Below are 20,431 nucleotides of genomic sequence, written 5' to 3' on the forward strand. Positions count from 1 at the left end.
CCTTTGTTTGTTTTCATGTTACAGAAACCACTTAACCTCTCCTTAGAGTTTTTGCTTTTGAGTTTTTGTGTAGAAGATACTAGAGACACATCACCTATCTATCTGTAATGATAGAGCTTAAAATTAAAAGCAGATGCTAGTGCAACTCAGTTCATTGACTGCCATCAACTCAACTACATTCCCTAGTAAAATTTTCCAGTTTTGTTGCATGTACTTTCACCAGTTATGAAGGTTCTTCAACTTCACCAGAGTGAAGACCTAAACTAGAATTAATTTTCAGAAATCTTCTCCATGACATTCTATTTGTATTTTCTGAAAGTTCTGTCACAAAACTTCTGGCAGTTGCTCTGTGGAACTGCCATATTTCCATTTTTTCCTTACCCAGTCCTCTCAAATATATCCGTGCCAATGTCAGTACAGACATATTTGGTTTAGAGGGAATTCCTGTACTACTTAGCAACCTTTAATTGCTCTGTGCACCTAGCTACCAGAGAGAAAAAAGTATGCCTGGGAATGAGCTCCTGGTAGGCAAAGGCAGATCATCATCTCTGTGAGTCTGAAAGGCAAAGTTTATTTTTTGCTTGAGTTAATGAACTACTGCCACTGTGCTTGTACTCCGGAAAAGAAAAAATAAAACTCTTCACAAGCCCGCAAGGGTTTCTGAACTGCATTTGTTACAGTGCTAAAACAGACTGCTTCTGACTGTGTGCATTGAAAATGTTTCCTTATTTAACTATGTGCCAGTTATCATCAATAATTAGCATTGGTTGCCCTATTGAGCCTTTTATAAAAGGATTTAATAAGCAAAAGAGATGTTGCTGTGTCTTATTTGAAGCAGATTGGCTGTAGAGTTTCAGTAGTGAAAATCTTTTACTTCCTCAAAAGTTTTCATTCTAGTCATGCAAATTGTCCTGTGATACAATTCTCTTGAGAATACTGTAAAACAAGGTATTACTTGTATAATCATTCTATAAAGTACATTGGATTGTGACTATGGAAAATGTACTTCCTTTTTCTCTGCTGGGCTTTTTTAGCACTAACTAGAACTTTGAATGTGTCATGGATGGCAGAATGCTTTCATAAATGAATAACCTGTATTAAAATGCAGTTCTGTGGTTTTCCATTCACAGTGCAGCAGGATCCGGACATGACTACTGAAGCCATTATGTGGATGTGAAATTCTCAGTTTGTGTGTGCCAAAAATCTTATATTCTATATGGAAGAGCAAGCATGATCCCTTTCACAATAGTAAAACAAAGAGGCTTCACTTAGAAACTCAAGTGTCAATTGGGCACTGATCCTGTTCATGACTTCAAGCATTTGGAATGCTTGTTTCCAGGCTGTTGGTTAGGATCAAACCTCAAGATTTTAGAGTACTGTACTGGCCCTTCAGAAACCGTACCACAAAGATCCCAGAAGAATATGTAAGTTGTAATTATGCCTCTGTTAAAACTCATTTACTCTTGCCACAGCAGTGAAGTGAGATATAAATAGGATTCATTCCTCTTCTCCATCCAAAACTTTGTTTCTTTGTGTATTCTTTCAACATGTCATTCTTCTTTTAGCAGTCACACCATGGGAAAGTGCATGTTGCAGTTGTCTATGCAGGGTCTAAACTAGAGAAAATGGTTCAGGGTTATGTCACCATGCCAACATTGTGCTACTTCATAGCAGGGTTTATAGCTGTTTTGTGATATGTTGTCCTTTTTGAGCCTTTAAGACAGAAAAAGAAAAAAACCCAAAACGTAGTGGGAGCACAGAAGTGACTTGGTGTCTTTTATTAACAAAAAACCTCAGGCAGAAGCCTGCCTCATGAAAATTAATTGATATTTGCACCAAATCCTTTCATCTGAGGTTCTATGCCTCGAAGTTGGTGTAATCACACACACCCAAGTTGCAGTTAAACTTCAGAATAAAAAGAAAATTCTTGTCCTCCCTTTACAACTGAGCATCTTGTTATGTTAAACCTATCACATATAGATGCTTCATAGAACCATAGAATATCTTAAGTTGGAAGGAACCCATAAGGACAATTCCCAATGCTTCTCTGCTCTACCTTATAAAGCTACTTTGAGAGCAGTATTAAAAAAAAAAAAATCAAAGGAGCTATGAGTTTCAGTTACTTTTCAAATATTTTAAGATTTGCTATTATAAAGAGACTTTTACTTCATAGTTTGCAAACTTCCAACTATAGCTGCTAATTCTCTTAATGCATTACAGAACAGTGCTTTCTAGGTGGTTAATGACCAGAAGATTCAACCTTTAAAATTATCGCTGAGTGACATGAACATTGGAAACCCTGTTCAGTTTACACGAGCACAGGTATTCCCTGACTTTTCATAGGTGCTAGGGTAACTAAGTTGTCCCTGTGGGCTGGTATATGTGACTCAAGACCTAGGGAAGGCCCACACGCTTCTGAAGTGGTAGCCAAGGTCAAGTGGATAATGACATTTGAAGTACCCGAGACATCCCTGGGTAATTCAAATGACAGTTGATATAAACTCCACAGTTTCTGTAACTGCTCTGTGTTCTTTCCAAAAATAGTACCAGGGCTGGATTTTTCTCAGGCAACAGAGACAGTTGCCAGAAACAGTGGCCACAGTTCCTGGCTTGGTGCCTCTGCCAGTCTCAGAGGTTGAAATAAAACCCTGAACCCCAAACTCCCTTGGTACCCCACCAAAAGCTCTTCTACCATGCAAAGTAACAGCCAGAGCACAGTTCTGCGATTGAGTTACAACAAAACCCCTTTGGCACAGAATATAATACTGCTGATGCTACTGCATAGTCCTGAATCCCATGTCCAGGCCTTTCAGAACAATAAATAATCCCACATGTAAAACCAACTTAGGTCATCATGATTGTTATCACCCTACAATGAATACCAGAAGAGTTAGTAATGACCAGCCACTTGCTGCAAAGTGTTAGAGAGAGATGTCTTCTACACTTTATATGCAATAAAAGATGTGGCTGAAATGCAAGGCAATGTTGGTTTGATTCCCTGCACCTGGAGGCTTGGGGCTGTTTGTATCTTTCTCCTTTTCATGTCAAATGTGGGTGTCCTCATCCAGTTTCTCAGTTTTTACAATGGGTGTTTGTTCATATATTTTTTTTAATTTTATTTAGACTTTGCATAGGTGAAGGCATTTAAAGTAATGTCTCATTCCCTTTGTGCTTTATTTACACACATGACACACACTCACACCATAGCTGTAACTGTCTGGAGAATAATGATTCAGTGCATGAAATCTCGCAGTGTATGACATTTGTTTTTATTCTGCCTGGGAACTAAACCAAAACAATCCTGAAACTTAAAAAAAAAAAAAAAAATACTGGAAAAGGAAAAAAGTGTCAAAACAGATGTTTTAAGAGGGGAAAAAAACCCAAACAATGTTTTCAGGTTTTCTCTTTCATTCTGTCTCTGTGTCAGCAAAAGTAATCAAAGAAATATGTACCCAAAAGATTTTTTGAACACTTAAGTAAAACACTTCTAGTAAAATAGCTTAGTTTTGAGAAAGAATAGTTCAATCAAAATATATTATCTCAACATTCCTGTTAGATATGTCTATAAACACTTCATAACACACCCTCATACCTTTCCCCCACAACAGACATAACACATGTATCTGTTTCAGTATAAACACATTAAACTATTCACAGAAACATAAATATATTTCTGATCACAAGACAGTCATTTACACTTCGGTGTACACCCAAATTGAACACACACCTAACCTGTGTAAAGGAATTCATCAGCTCACTTCCCTGCCCCCCTCCCTGACACGTTCTTTGCACCTTTGCTGCCTGGTAATAGGGATCACCTAAAGGATCTAAGGCAGAGGTACGATAGCAATAGGGCAGGCCAATCCTGCTGTAAAAAGCTGCAAAATATGCCCCAGTGTTTCTTGAGTGCTTAATCTGATCAACATCACAAGTCAGAATCACATAAAACATATATGCTTGTTATTTGAATAAGTGATAGTCTGAAGGAAGCCGTTTCCGCGGTAGTGAGCTACATCCATGTCTTTGTGAAACAATATTCATACAGGTTTTCTGCAAAGACTTCACTTTCTTGTTTGTCCATCTGAGCAGAGTATTTGTCCTCTGTGGTGGAAACAAGAAGAGTGGGTCAGCTTCAGCATTCTACAATGTTTTTGAGGACTCTTCTTCCCAGCAGCTCCCTGTTAAAGGGCTTCTCTGCTATAGTAACAGTAGGAAAGAGAATAAGAATCGTATCCTGTTTTGGTAGCTTGAGGGAATTAGAAATGCTCCCTTTCACGCACAGCTAAGCTATAAAAACAGCAGTCTGAACAGTTTAAAAAAAATAAAAATAATCACACTGTCTACTGTGTACTAGAGTTGCTGGTCTGAGCAGAAATAAAGTACTGATTTCTGAAAGGAAATTCCACATGAAAATTGTTGCAGTTGGAAGCTGAAGCCTGGTCTAAACATATTTTTTTTTTCTTTTTTTTTTTAACTGGTAAAATGCAGTTGGCTCAGATTATTTTTTTTTTTCCTTTAAACTGAGATAGGTACAATTATGTGCTTAGTTATATCAGTTCTAGTTCCTGGAGAAGAATAAATAAACTGTAGTAGTGAAAGCAATTTCATACCATTATGCCAGCAATCATAGACACACTTAAGGGATTGCACTACATAAGTCTTTTGATATAGTCATAACAGTACAACTCTTGTGTATAAACAGAGCCTTGGAGAATATGGCAAGTATCCTGCTGGTCTGTAGTTGTTACTAGGATTACTGGCCCCTTCTGACAGAGCCTCCACAATATTTGTAATATTTCTGTCTGCATTTTATTACTTCCCATTCCCATCAGAGCTAAGTAGAGAAGTCGTGAAGAAGAAAGCATTAAAAATAATTTAATTATTAACTAAGTGTATCGTAACCTCATAAAATGTTGATTTACCTTTTGATGAAGCTTTTTGGGTAGTGAATAGTGACGGACTCTGTAGTACAAAGAGGAAAATAGAGTTTTAGGTTATCTGAACCAGTTTGCACATTACTCCTCTGTACCTTTACAAGCAGAGGAAATTCCGTCATTCCCATACTTCTTCCCATATATGCCCCTGGCTTTAATGTACCTCTTTCTAGGTAATCTACAACTTAATTGATTTTGTGGGGAAGAAAACCATGTGTTCTCTTCTTTCTGTTCAACTAAACATAAACTCAAATCTAGTTTCCACAAGTGTTGTAAGCAAAAATAAATCTTTCTTTAAATCACACCTTACAGAGCATATTTGGCTATTTGCTAAATGTCTAAACAGGCTGTTGCTTATTATGGACAAACCGTCTTGTCTGCGTAAAACTTAATTATGACGGAAACACCATTACACCACTTGATTTTTCCATCTGTATTTTGACTTCTCCCCCTTAAGCAATGGTAAAGGCATCAAACTCAACACTGTTTATAACAGTTGGGTCTTTCTGCCAATCAGTTCAAGAAAAAAAGGAAATAGATTGACATTATAAAAAATAGCAGGCCATTGATAATGTTAACCAGTACAGGAACGTACACCCCTGTGATCTGTTTCAGCAATTAATTATGCTGAACTCTCAGGCTGCATATACTCAAAAACACAAGCTGGTAAATTGACAGGTTGCTTGGGACAACTTGGGGTTTTTTTTCAGTGTTAAAGTGCAGAATCTTTGTTAAGCAGAATTACTGGTTTTTAAAAGGGGATCTTTGATTTGTCGATCAAGATTTGAATTACCATGCTGACTCCAAGCCTGCCATTTAAACCCCACAAGCAAAGACACAATTCCACCTGACATTGCAAGGAGTCAGGAAAAAGGAGGCACAACATAAAAGTGAGGTGGTACTATACCCTAAGCATTGCCAGACTGAATGCTTAATTTCTGGTGAAGACTTGTTAAAAAACCTAAAATTTGATAGCAGTTTTGTAATCTCTGTTACACAGATGAAAAAGTTTGTTAAGTATTTTTTTATAATCTCAGCAGAGAAGTAAACAATTATGTAGGCTGTTGAGAATAAACTTTCCCATTTGAACTCCGGAAGAGCTCTTTACAGGTTCTCATTGCAAGGTACACTTTTAGGTCTTTGTGAATAAAGCCAACCCAATCACTTTGTTGGGGAAAAAAAATACAGTTTACTGTTTGCTGACTTCTAAGATCATTAAGTTAGCTTTAGCATTTCAAGAGGCTAAGAGTTTTTAGGTGGAGAGATGGAAGATCATAGCAGTCAGACAAAGGATGTAAGGATTGCATTAAAAATTAACCATGTTGTCCTGAACCGAGTACCTACCACTTTAGAAAGTTCAAAAAGAAAGTGTTGTTCCACATAAAGACAGCAATAGAAGAAAAAAAAAAAAAAAAAAAAAAAAAAAAAAAGCAGACAAATACAGTTTCCTCTCATCTACCATGAAAATAAGAAAGCTGATTTTTTCCAGTTCTTATGAAGTAAAAAATTCCCATGAGAAATTTGTAATTTTTGTGTTTAAATTTTTAATTCCCATGGTTTGGGTGGAATCCTAGAAGTTTAATCACTGACTTACTAGAAACAGGATTCACCTCTAGTATGAAAAAGTCATTTTCCTAATAGTAGTACTTATAAAAAACTGTAATGTTTTTTGCAGATTTTATGGTTATTAAAGACATAAAGTTGAAAAGTATATGAGTATTTTTACCTCTTCGTAAATGTATGGTGGTGTCTTTAGGTTTTGGATTTTGCCAGATTAGAAGATTAGAAGCTTTTTCTTTCATCATAAAGACAACATTTACAGAAGTTTCCTTGCAGAGGGAGAGTTTTCTGTTCTGCACCGTGTGCAATATAAAATGATCTTCTGATATCTTTCTGCTTAGTAGGCTTTTCATCATGGAGTTTTGACTAAATTTACATGAAATTTCAAAGGGAAAACAAAACCAGCTATTAAAATAAGCAGTAGTTTATAAATGGATATAATAGGTAATCAGTAACACTTCACATACTATGATGCAAATAAAATTCTGAAAATTAAACAAGGCTATTGGGATAAAATACATGCTCAAGGCCCAAGAAAAAGGACATTTTAAAATATATTAGGTGAAAAAAAATTGGTAACAGTGTTGGCCAGTAGCAGATGAGAAACATAAAACATCCCTAGTAAAAATGAAAATTCTAACTTTTAATAAATCTCTCTCGTCTTTATTTTGAAAAAATAAAAATTATATGCTTACATAAGTGATTAACTACTTCACAGTCCATTAGCAGCTGAGTAGACTGTTGATCTTCATTAACAGATAGCTGACTAAATGTCTAGTCCATTGATGATAATTATCAATGTGTTTTCAAATACCAAGGACACTCTAGAAATCTAAACAAAGACTTGTTATCATAGTATTCCAAATGGACAGTCAAGATATGACCTAAACAATTACAGGCTGATTAGAGAAACGCCAAACTCACACAGGTTTCTACCAATAAATAATTCTGAAATGAGAGAAATAATTACCATTAGTCACTGTACAATTTTTAAATACATCTTGCTAAATAAAAGTAAATCATTCTGTTATAAAAGTATGATTTTTTTTCCTGTTTTAATAGGAAAGGTATACTTAGACATGCGTTTGATGTCATATCATGTGAACAGCTTTATCTGCAAGGATAAAGCAAATATTCCATAGAATTTTTGCTGTCCAGCTGATCAATCTTAAAACATAGATACTATAGAAGAATCAAAATTGAGTAGAGCTGTTTTAACACTGCTGTAATAGAAGCAGTAATAGTAGGTTATAGTAGCTTGACACTATTCAGTATTCTTACCAGTGACCTGGCAGTTAAAGTTAAAATAACAGCTGATAAAATTAAGGAAAGATTGAGGAAGCAGTAAATAATTATGTGCACTATAATAGTTACACAGAACCATCTGGAGCCATTGTCTGATATATTGAAATTATTCAGACAAAATGGATTTTAATGCAGTTTACTGTGTAAATTTAAATTAAGAAATTCACAGCATCTACTGTTTGTTGACTTATCTGCTCAAACTAAGCTACTCAAATGAGACATCCAGTTTCTTCATGAACTCTTGCAATATCTGTACTAGTGAACTGAGCAGGACTAAGGCTGAACTTGAACAAACCATTTTATTGTGAAGAAATTGCCTAGATTTTTTTGTGTGTCACTACTGCCATCTCAGGTAAAGCTCAATCTTACCTACCTTGCAGATCTTTTTCATCTGTATTCATAATATAATATGTGGCACTATATTAAGTAATTTTTGAAAGTCAGCTAGTGTCGATCTGTCTCCTTTTGTTTATGTGATGATCAGTCTTGTTAAAGAAACTCCATATACATAGGCAATTTCTTTTAACAGAACCTCTAATGCTGTAGCTGCTGCTCTTTACATCAGTAAATTATCTGACTCAAAACATGTGTGAAGTACCCTTTAAAAGGAGATTAAGGCCTTCCTACTTTTTAAAAAGGGGGAGGAGGAATTTGATATAGTTTGAAAAGGTGTTGGTCTAAAAAAATGCTGCTACAACATTATAAGCTAAATGTTTTATATGATTTGAAAGGAGTGACATGCTATTTCAGCTTTTCCAGTAACTGCTTTGGAGTATTTGTGCCATTTCCTCTGGGTAATGTTCTGAGCTGCAATCAGTTCCTTAAAGTGCTATTCCCGCTGATCTGTGCAGAAGGTCAGTGAAAGCAAATATTACCTTTTAAAAGCATATCAGGTTTCATTAGTGTTAGTTCTTTTCTTACCCCTAATTGCTTGGAAACCTGTTCACTGTGTTTCGAACCGTAGAGCTGTAATTTGAAGATGGTATAATGTAGCATATATCCCTTTAAGAAGACAGAAATTAAGTACCACAAGCATAGGTCATGTTTGCAGTTTGAACAAAGCAGTTCAGCATTACTGACTTACTGGAGACAGTTGACTTCAGTTTACATCCAGTAATTTTCTCAAAATTACATTTGAGCACAGTTTTTTGGATTCAGGTTTTTACCAAAAAGGGGACTTCTTAGTGATACTCAGCTTTATACTAGATGTCTGTGTGCATATAGGTAAGTGTATACTGTTTCTGGACTTTTCTGGATCAAAGCAATTAGTTATGCAGTGAAACGAACTTCATTTAAGTCTGTCTTGAAGATGCAGAAAAAAACTGAACCATGGTTTACAATCAAGCTTACCCCCGTCTTGTACAAAATATGCAAATGATCATGGCATGTTTGTTTGTATCTCCAAAGATGTTGGATATACAGGGACCTTTCTTAGGAACCTCTCATTTCTTAAGGGAAATAAGATCTAATCTACCTTCATATTACTGCCTTCCTTTATCTATCTCCACTTTGGTCACAAGATATTTTTTTCAGTCATTTGATAAAAATAATAGAGTTGCTTGTTAAAAAAAATATAATAAAAAATTTTGAATTTTCACTAAAAAAAGTGTGGAGGCAGAATGAAGCAAATTTTTAAAGTTGTTTTTTTGTTTTGTTTTTTTTTTTCATGTAGAGGTTTGGCCAGTCCTACAAGATGAGAATTTTAGATCCAGCTTTCCCAGCCCTGAACTTTTCAGTTTTAAATCAAGGAGTTTAGTTTATATTAACCTGAGTACAGATTTTTTGCTGCCCTAATTAAGATTTGGTCACTTAAATGTTAACAGGTAGGTATTAAATGAAATTATTTAAATTCGAATCAGCTTTTGAAAAAGTTTAGCACAAGACTTTGCACCGTCAAAATAACATTTACTGGAGTACTTTTAGAATTGTTTGCAATTTCTCTTTGGATGGATTTTTTTTTACATTAATCCATAGGATCTGTGGTATTCTGATGTACTGGCATAATGATTTACAGCTAAATACTTATAGTAAAACCCAAGCAATGCCTATAGATATATTCACAACTGCATGCCTTTAAAAGTTAACCAAGCTTTTCCAGATCTTGAAGCAAACGCTTCTGGATTCAATTTTCCCCCAGTTACACATCAAGAATGGTCTAATTTACTTAAATCAGTTATTCCATTCCTACAAAATAATGCAAGCAAAAAATAATTCTGGGCATAACATATTTCTCCTTATGCATATTACAAATAACGTATTGGTGAATTTAAAAGTGCTGCTGTCCTCACAGGGAGTGATTCTGTGCAGGTCTCTTGATGCTGAGTAGCTCAGAGGAGGCTGTTATAATACTTTCAAGAACAGCCTAGATTTAAACCCAGGGCTCAAAGACTTGGAGCTATTTAAACCATCTTTACCCTATTATCAATGTCTGATCTTAAGATCAGACATCATTTTTTGTCTCAGTATTATACAGGTACTATATAGTTACACTGATGTAATTTCTAATGTAAACAGCATTCTATTGATTTTAATGTGCTTTGTAATGTCCTCGTATAAAGAAGCTATATTCCAGCCTGTGCTTCACTCCAACAGGGATGCTGTATTGTTAAAATCGCACAGGCAGAACTAAAATTGTGTTATGATAGTACAAATTTTAATGTACCTGAGCCCAGACAAAAAATATCAGAAAATTGCACTCTGAATTATTTTTCCTACATCTGCTAGTAACATGCTAAAGAACCCATGGTACATTATTTCCAATCTGAAGGCAACTAGTTTGTGTTTCTATAAAGAAGAAAGGAAAAATAGTAATAGATGTAACTTTTTGTATTATTTACCTACATATTATGTTAGAATCATTTAGGTTGGAAAAGACCCTTAAGATCATCAAGTCTAACTGTAATTATGAATCATTAGGAGACATAGGTTCTGATAAGATAAAAATAGCAGTTTTTTCTTTTTGACATTACTCAGCTGAATTAACAGAAACATTAAATATATTAAAGTGCAAAAGCATAAAATGAAAAAGTGAAATTTATATTCAATTTCAAGCATCATTCTTTTGTTATTTTTGTTTAAAAGTAGCTCTGGTTGGAATGTGTCTGTTCAAAGACTAATATATCTGTTAGTTGAACAGATACTGCAGTAACAAGCATAAGGAATTCAAGGTGGATTTATTGGGATAGTCAGAAAGTGAGAACCATCTTAAAATACTTTAAAAATGACAAAGTTATACGAGTTAAAGGTGGGGGGGTGAGAGTAAAAAAAAAACCAAAAACCTGAAATTGGCCCCGGGTAAAGACAGGAAAATGGAATCATAAATCATATAAGACAGCTGTGTTCTTTTATCCATGGATCCAGATGTTCCCACTAAATGTGTAACAAGTTCAGAATTATTTTACAAGGAGGAGAGGGACTGTGAATATTCCATTTCTCTCTTTCTTAAACAACACTAGCTGGGAACGTTTGATGCCAAGTAGAAACTTTGACCCGTGCTTGCAGGAGAGCAGTGTCTGAGCAGAGTTCTTAAACACAGCTCCCAACCGGCCTGAGTTCTGCTACAATTTACACAGCCAGTACTACAAGGCTGAAGTTATACTGGAATCTTTTTGAAAACAGTGACCAGAATCAATCTCTGGTTGAAGCATCTTGGTAATACGAGGCCAGATACCTTCACTGACTAGGAATTTCTAAACGTTAGCCAGTGTCTTTTGATGATAAAGTCCTGTTAGAATTATAATCAGTTTCATACTGAGTTTGGAAGGAGACGAATGTTAGATGGAAAGAAAATGAAATTATAAGGTACTTCAGATTTGTTTTGAAATGGCAGCTGTGGACAGACCATGATGAACCTATTTAAATATCTTCCAAAGGGAAACTGATTTTCTTCCCTCCTCTCTGCCTCATCTTTAAAAAGTAATAGTTGATCATAAAACAGTTTCTTCTTTCAAGTAAAATGGAGAAAAAAAAACCTTTCCCACTCTTCTAAATGTTTCTTTATTTCCCAGAAGTAAAAGGTGATCATACTTTTTTCTTTATGTTAGTTTTCTTCCACAACCTAGTTTTGAAACTGAAACACTACTGCCTAGAGCTATTCTATAGTCATCTGGAAAGATACCTTAAACTGATGCTAAAAAATAGCAAGCTACGGGGTATTATTAGGTTGTTTCTGTAATTACAACTCCGTGACTGAAGATGGCTATTAGGTGATTATCACACCATTGTTTGCTGAAGAGAGGAGAGGAGGATGAGTCTCCATTAAATCATCAAAGGTATGAACGTTCATAAAAAAAGTGGAGATATTATATTTTCTTTTTAATTTGATCTACAGGGACCTGAGCCAGTATTCTCAATTTAGCTCTGTGCAAAAAATACAGAGAAAAAGAAGAGACATCTACCTCTGGATTCAGAAGTTGCGGTTGAAGTCATAGAGATAAATAAGTGCATCCCCACTGAAGCCTCGTGAAGCAGATTCTTTACATTGAAGAAATTAGATATTTTGGTTAAAAATTCTATGACTTTGCTAGTGCTACATTCTGCAGAAACCTGAGTCCCAGTAATCTTAAGGGTACTCCTCTGCAGTTTGTTCTCTGTAGTTCAGAGCATGATAAAACTGGAGCTGATATTTGGTCTCTGTAGAGTCTTTCTGGGTCTTTACATAAAAGCAGCCACTTCACAGCAGTAGAGGGTTTTGTAAGATTTATCATGGCTTGAGATGTGAGCGTTTTTAAATATGTTAGAAGACATTGGGTCCATCATGTGTTCTTTGGCAGATTTTTCCTTTTTTTAAAAAAAAAAAATTCTTTTCAGTGAAAGCAATTGTTTCTCAATTTGACAGGTCTTTGCTGTATAAAATATATCGAACTTTGTACTGTTATATAAATGTAGTTAGGAAGATATTTTTTTTTTAATAATTCTTTCTCTTTTACATATCTTCCCTCAAAACTTTTAATGGGAACATGAGTTTGAAAACAGTAATGTGACTACCTTTTTAAGATAAATTTTGAATAAATGGCTTAAAAGTCTTACAGCCCTCCTGAAGAGTTCAGAAAAGCTGTTCTCCTTCTGACAGACCCATTTAGATGTATACTAGCTCTAAGAGATTAGTGAAACAAGTGAGCTTAGCAGATTTGTCCAAAAGTCGAGATAAATATGGTTATTTTCAGACATGCCTAGCTCTGACTACAATAGCATCCAACACATGAACAGCTTAAAACTTTCCAAAATCTTACTAGATCTCAGGTTTTATCTTTTCTTTTTCTGGACTGCAAAAGCATAAAGACTCTACATGACTATTCCTAGGAAAACGTTGGTTTGAGGAAGTTGCTGTAACAGCATTAAATGATTCCATATTTCCTCCTATGGTTTGGGTATGTATTGTGTGAGTATTTTTAAATTCTCACCTGTTTCTAAACCCCCCACCCAGTTCACAAATTCTCCTTCAGTTTGTATATTATATTCCAGTATTATATTGAAAGCACTGAAAATGCATCATTTTCAATCCTTAATCACTTTTTTGTTACGTTTTCAAGGTATGATCAAAGTATCTGTGATTTCTTGATGTGTCTTACAAAAGGTTTTGGATCACTCGCTGAATGTAATGCCAGGTATGTGGCAATTAGAACATGTTTGTGAGTTTATTTCCAAAATCTGAGGCAAACTCCTTAGAGTTTAGAGTGAGTATTGATGTGACAAACATCTTTGTTAAAGATGGAAAATGCATAAGGGAAAGCAGAAGAAGAATGTATTGTGGGAGGAGTGAATCAGATGGACGAGAAGTTTCTAAATAGCTCTAGCATTCTGCTCAATATACGGCCAGGATTATTTAACCTGAAAAGGGATGAAAACAGGAATTCTAAGGTTGATTTTAAATCCTGTAAGAGTTGATATGGCCTGAATATCAAACTTTGCAGCAGACAAAAAGCTGGGATAATCTAAACTAGTATAACAATCTTAATGTAACTATGACCACAGAAGGAAGAAACTGATATCAGCCTGGAACATGACTACATGTAAGTTCTTTTTAATCTAAGTATATGAAATACATTAAAAATAAGATGTGCTTATGTGACTGAGAGGAGTAAGTGCCTCAAAGCAGCATACTGGGGGCAGGAGCTGCCTGTGTCACTGCCCTTCATCAGTTAAATAAGAGCAGAAAACATCCTAACACGTATTCAACCAGGTGCAGATGAACTAGGTTGAAACATGTCCATATTCCAGCCAGAATTGTACTTCAAGTAGTATCAACTTAAGTAACATGAATGATATGATGGGAATAAAAACATGAAAATGTATTAACAATATTAATGAGTTAAACTTGAGGCGGTCTCTTTCTTTCATGGAAAACAGACATTTGGGAGGGACAAGTGGTTTAATAGTTCTAAGTGCCAATGATGTGAGACGTGGAGTGATGGGTAAAAAAAAGACTAATCACTACAGGTACATAAGACAGACCTGAAAATCACAGGGAAGGAAGATTGGAACTGAAATAACTTGGAAAAGGTAAATTTCATTAAGAAACCTACACTAGGGGAGGCTGCTAAAGACAGCAATGGACTATTGGGAAGAAGCTTTAATAAAACAAGGGCCTTGAGATTAAATTGCTCAGTGTCCTGTGGGGCTCAGTTACTGGCTTAGGGGTTTAGGGCTAAGTGACACGCTTTCAGGAACAGATGTTGCTAATAATAATTCATACACCTCAAAAGTGCGAAGGGTCAAATGAATAACCCTCATGGGCAGTGACTCATGGTATCACTAGACTGAGTGTACTGCACTAGATTTCAGCTGTTACAAATCAGTGCAGCTCAGTTAGCCATCTCAGTAGTCTGTTACTGTAGCTATTTGCCTACACGTGCCATATTTGAAGCTTACTTTATTTATTTTTTTTCCCATGAGTAGAACTGTATTTCCCATATTTGTATTATGATAATTGTTTCTGAGCTGGTGATAACAAAGATCCAGACTGAAAGAAAAAACTAGGCAAATAAACCACCCATTTGGTAGAATTCATGTAACTGTAGCAAGTCAGTTTACAAAAATCTTCCTTTCACAATTATTATTTTACTTTTTTTTTTAAGTAAAGCATGAAAGACAAAGCCTACAAATCTAAATCTTTGTGAAAACTATAGTTTCACATGGAATCACCCAACTCAAGGGTGCAGGTAGGCAAACAAATTTCAAAGGGTAGATATCAGCTAGACTTATGCCTGCTAAATTTTTTGGCTGCATTATGTGTTTCCTTCCTTTGTGTTCTGAGTTTCATTCTGATCATCTTTATACGTAGAGCAACCTTGAGGACTTTGCTAACAATGGCAAATTTCACTACACCTGCCAGGCTTTAACGTTACACTCTGAAGGATTCAGCATAAAAAAGGCTAAAACCTTCAGAAAACCTGGAACCGTCTTTTTGCCCCATCTCCAAGACTTGGCTTTGAGTTTGTGGGATATATGACAAATGTTTGCTGGTTCAAAGACCGTGCTGACTCATATTACTGCTCAACAAAAGGGCAAAGGGGTTTTTGCCTTTAGGTGATGCATTTCTTTCTGATGCAAGCTGGCAATGAATCAAATAGCTGTGGATGGCATTCCACATGAATAGAATGATGACTGGCTGCTCCACTCCGTACGAAAATGTCACAGTGTTTTCTAAGCAATGGATGGATACTTTAATTTTTTTTTAACCTCATAAAAATTTATGGAACCTCGTTGACTAAAGTTTGAAAAGATCTTTGGTGAAAACATGATCATACTGAGACTACTTAAGAATTCTATTAATGCCAGTGGTCTTAAAATTTACACCAGGACCTTTTGATAAAGGAATCTAAAAGACCTGGCTTTTGTTCTAGGATCCCTGATGGAGACCTGCTTAGTATTTGGCGAAAAAAGTGTAGATGCTAATAAGGTGAATACATCTGTTTAGAAAATATATATAGACTTTTGGGGGGAACAGGCTATCTGTTTTTCTCTTTTGGATATACCCTGTAATAGACTTCTATAATGGGATATGCCAGGCTGCAGCTGTATTGGTGGCTTGGGAGAATTAGGAAAGTAATTCTAATTCTTTGCTGCCTTAAGTATCTGACCTATTCTTAGAAGGATCAAGAGACTCAGGACTTCTGAGACTTCCAGCTTAATTCTACTGCATTGTACTCATTTAATTAAGAAAGCAAAACTGTTGGCAAAAAAGAGAATACAAAACACTAATGCAATTTTTTTTTACCCTTGGATTTCATTCAATAAATTTATTTTCCTCAAGCAAGGACCAGGTGTTGAGACCCATTTCATTAATCCTGTCATTCAAATGCAGGGAATTTCTGACCCTGCTGTATATAATTGGAAAGCTGAGTAATTACACGTTATATAATTATATGTTTAGTTCTTTGGAAATGGACCCAGGCAACAGCCTTCAGCCAGGAAAAAAAAAAAAAAAAAAAAAAAAAGAAACCAAACAAAAAACCCCCCCACAAACCAACAAAAAAACAAACAGAAAACAAATTGCAACAACTCAAAAAACCTCCCCAAAAAACCCCAAAAGCACAGAAAAATACCTCATGTACTCAGCAATGCTTTTTTTCTTCGTGTTTTATGCATGAACGAGTGTCTTTTATCTACTTTTATCTGCTTTCTGTATTGTATGTGAATATTGGAGAGTAAGGCTTTAAAAGAAAGACCCATAAAAGAGCAAAAGGTTTTCTGCTGACCAGGACAAACGTGGTTTGTTTGCTATCTCTTCTCCCCTTCCAGCCCTTAACTGATTATTTCTGTGTTGCTAACCTGTTGCCCATTTTTGCATGCTGTAGAATCATCTATTAAAATGTAGAACGGTAGTTTTTAGTTAATGTCTTGGAAAAAACATGACTTGAAGGGCTGGTGAAGGACAATATTATTAGAGAAAAATAGCATGCAAAGGCGGGGGAACCATGGAGGCAAAAGACATGGGAATGTTGAGTGTTGTGGTATAGCTATGCAAAAATGAGGAAGTAATTTTTTTATTGAATCTAGGAGAAGACCTGTTGGTGGTTTTCTTTGGTTCGAAATGTAAATCACTTCAACAGTGGTACTACTATAATTATTCCAGGGTTTTCTAGGGGCTTATGAAATTTAGGGAATTTCGTTCACATGCAATAGTGCCTCCTTCTGTCTCCACATCAATCTCTCCAAGAATGATACGCAAACAGAGGGCTGAAGGAGCCGGTTACGTGGACTCCCCTGTGACATGAACCCTCAGGCTCTCCCTCAGGGAGGATGCAGAGCTGCTTTGGGTGGCAGTGCCAACTAACAGAAGGGGGAAACTGGGTGCACCCAGGAAGCGAGAAGACAGCTAATCAGATCAATTCTGACTATAAATAGGGCACAAAGAGAACCTAAAGAGTATCTTTATATGCAAGTATGTAGAGCAACTGCTTTTTCCACAGAGGAGTGGGTATTACTTCGAGTATGAGTGACGGCAGTATTTCAAGACCACTTTGCTGGCAGCCATCTTCACAGGTATCACCTGCCAGAACTGACGTTTTTGAGCTCTTTATTGCTTAACATGGAATGTTGAGTTGAGCGTACAATCAAGTGCTGGGTGACTGTGTAGGGACTAGATTTCTTTCATTGTAACTGCGGAACATTTAGAAGCAACTGCAAAAAGAATTCTGTCAATTTACAAGCTGAGCTTATTGTTGCACTTCATCTTTTCCTTCACTGTTACTTCGCTGACCTGAGGCAAGCCTCAAGAATTACCATGATGAGAAAAGGTTAATTGTCTGTTTAGACACTGAATAGAAAGAGAATATTTAATTCTACAGTTGCATCATTCATTGTAAATATTCTGGATCAAGGACTTTTTGGATTTCATTTGTTCAGTGCCTAGCACAATAGTTCCCCTGATTGGGCTCCTAAAGTATTACTGAAATAGAATGAACTGATGAATAAATGAATAAATAAATACCTAACCCAATGTTTCAGGCAGAGGCATAAAATCCTTTTTACACACCTAATGTGCTATACAGTATCCTCTATAGAGGGAAAAAATCTTCCTAACAGCGTATGACAATAATTTTAAAATAGGAAGATTCATAATCCTTAAAGGCTTTATCATAATGTGTAATTGCAAATGCCACCAAAAATACAATACCAACACATAGTTCTTATATTAAAATAAATTTGACAAGTTCTTTTTTAATTGTATCTCATAAGCCATTGTGTCATAGGTTAACAGAGTAGAGGGAAAAATATAAGAAGGAAAAAGGAACAGTTAAAAAAAACCAAAACTGGCGAAACAAATAAGTGAGAGAAATAATGATTAGTGTACATAATAACTCCCTGCATTTTTCCCCTGAATTTTCTCAATTATCTCAATATGTTCATAGTGTTTCCTATTCCTGTGGGGTATTTGCTAAATTAGACCTATTTGAGAATCCAGAACTGCATGCAAATGAAGCCTGCTGATATTGCAGTTTTCAAATGTACTTTTGAATAGTCACACAGCTGCGCTGCACAGCACCAAAGCGGCGGATGTTAGTCCTTTGGCAACATGAGCTGGTATAGCATAGGAAATTTGGGATGATTTTCTGAAGCCATTCCAAACTTTCTGGTTCAGATTCTTAGCCTTCCTATGACTGCTTAGGGCCATTCTGGCAGGTCAAAGCAACTGTAAAGTCAACACTTCCATCCCATCAGGAAGAAGGAAACATCTGAGTCTTCAAAACTAATCTAGCAATTTGATGAGAACAGGTATTTTGTACAGTTTTTAACACTTCTGTTTATTTCTCCGTAAGGGGACTGGACGAGGAGAGAAGAGGAATACCCAAAGAATATCCACATGCCCATGCATTCTGGAACGTGCTCTGGATCCTACCTGCTGAAAGTATGGGAGAACAGTTGGCAGAGGTATGCTCGGATGTATTTAAGTCATGTAATACACTGAACAGTCAGTGTGTCCGTGTTTACTTCCATGAACACATATGCTGTTTTGAAAACAAAAGTAGGTCCTTGGAAAAGGTTCCCTCAGCAGCTTGACTCTACTAGAACTGTACACATGGTGAAAGTAATCAGAAATCTCTCATAAATTACCACTTGGGAATTTCCCTGCTGTGCCGTAGTCCTGAATTTCAGCCTACTACCTGCCAGGACTCTTTTCCCCTCCTGGGTACAGGAGACTAAACGGCTGTGAGGAAAGTGAAAGTATGGCACATTTTGCTTCACCTGTTCCCAGAAATTCTTTGCCAATCACTGCTACATAACAAAATAATTCCCAATTCACTTAACCCTAGGTAGGGACAAACATATACTTGAGTCACAGTTTCTATTTTTTGCTCTCAGCCTCTAGTGTGCCCTCAGTGACTGGTAAGAAAACACATTTCTTTATCGCTATCCATGTTCCCACCACGCTCAGGCTGGGGTTTGTAATCTTGTAATGGAAGAAAGAAAGAAATCCTTTCTTTCTCACTGTCTTAATTCATAGTGCCTAGGCTGGAGGCTGAACATCTCCAGTTCAGAACATTAAAGGCATAATGCCTTCTTCCCTATCTGATCCATTTAATCCTATAAGAAGCATGTTCTGCCAAAAAGAAAGGCAGTGGGTAGTGGTGCAGAGGTTTGAACTGTGCAGTGTAACAGCCTGCCTTCAGCAAGAGGTGTAGCAAGCTGCAGCAGAATAGGAGCCACAGACCTTGGATATGACCCTGAATGGACCTTTTTCTGTACCTTATATCTCCCCGTTGGATGTATTTATTGTTTTTTGACTTTCTCTTGAGACTTATATTTAAGTTAGTTATTTTTGACCATATTGCTGTTTAATCCTATGAGGGATGGAAAGGAAAACAGTTTATAAGGTTTGTAGTGACCTTGAAAGCAGAAACAGCTGCCAAGGTCATGTTCAGCCTGTTGACTGAGTTCAGCAGGGATCTTTCAGGTTGACCAGTTTTGCCCCTGCTAAAGGTATCACATCAGTCAATGGAAATCCCAGAGAGAAACTGGGTTAGACATTTGTCCCTTCAAAGACAAAGAAATGTTTATAGATGCATATATTCCAATCTACATGTGATGTATGTTGCAAATCGTGAGGAATATCTGATAAGAAATCATGCCTACTAAGACTATACAGCTTGCAATTGCGTTTCTTGAAGTTGCCATTAAAAGTTAACTTTTAATTAAGCTTTGATCTGCTATGTGTTTCTGGTAGAGGGCAGTAAGGTTATTTCTCTAATCCAGAGACTGACAGCACAAAAGAATCAGGAAAAATGCTTCATAAAATGCCCCAGTGGGGGTTCTTTCTGTCTCTGCTATCAAATTTGCTCATGTATTTTAGGGAAAAATCAAGGGGGTTACACCCACACACCCCCCATTCCCTTCACATCATGAGCTTTGAATTTTAATTGAGGTTTTGAAAATTGTCAGTGTTCCTTCTGATTGGTCATGAATAATAAAGTACTTGCAGTTAGAATGCAAATTATTATTTTGTTAATGATGGAAGAACCATAGTGGAATCCAGTTTATCTTTGTCTTACTGGGTTTGTAGTAAAAAAATTGTCTGTGTGAGAAAAAGTAAGACGAGAGGTCTCTAAGTAAAACACAGGAATTGCTTAAGGAACTTTCTTTTCCAGATATATTTTTTTTTATTCAAGAATAATTCCAAGATATACTTT

General features: G+C 36.2%; 1 long non-coding RNA gene across 1 annotated transcript; it reads right to left on the minus strand.

Annotated features, from left to right (window-relative positions):
* Positions 1–3,389: 3,389 nt before the first annotated feature.
* Positions 3,390–9,376, minus strand: LOC121091937. The gene is made up of 4 exons (XR_005829094.1): positions 7,190–9,376; positions 6,661–6,860; positions 4,923–4,962; positions 3,390–4,197 (listed from the first exon to the last, which is right to left on the minus strand). It is a non-coding gene; the product is annotated as an uncharacterized LOC121091937 (long non-coding RNA).
* Between the last annotated feature and the right edge of the window lie 11,055 nt (positions 9,377–20,431).

The sequence above is a fragment of the Falco naumanni genome, chromosome 7 (assembly GCF_017639655.2).
Source record: "Falco naumanni isolate bFalNau1 chromosome 7, bFalNau1.pat, whole genome shotgun sequence".
Taxonomy (NCBI): domain Eukaryota; kingdom Metazoa; phylum Chordata; class Aves; order Falconiformes; family Falconidae; genus Falco; species Falco naumanni.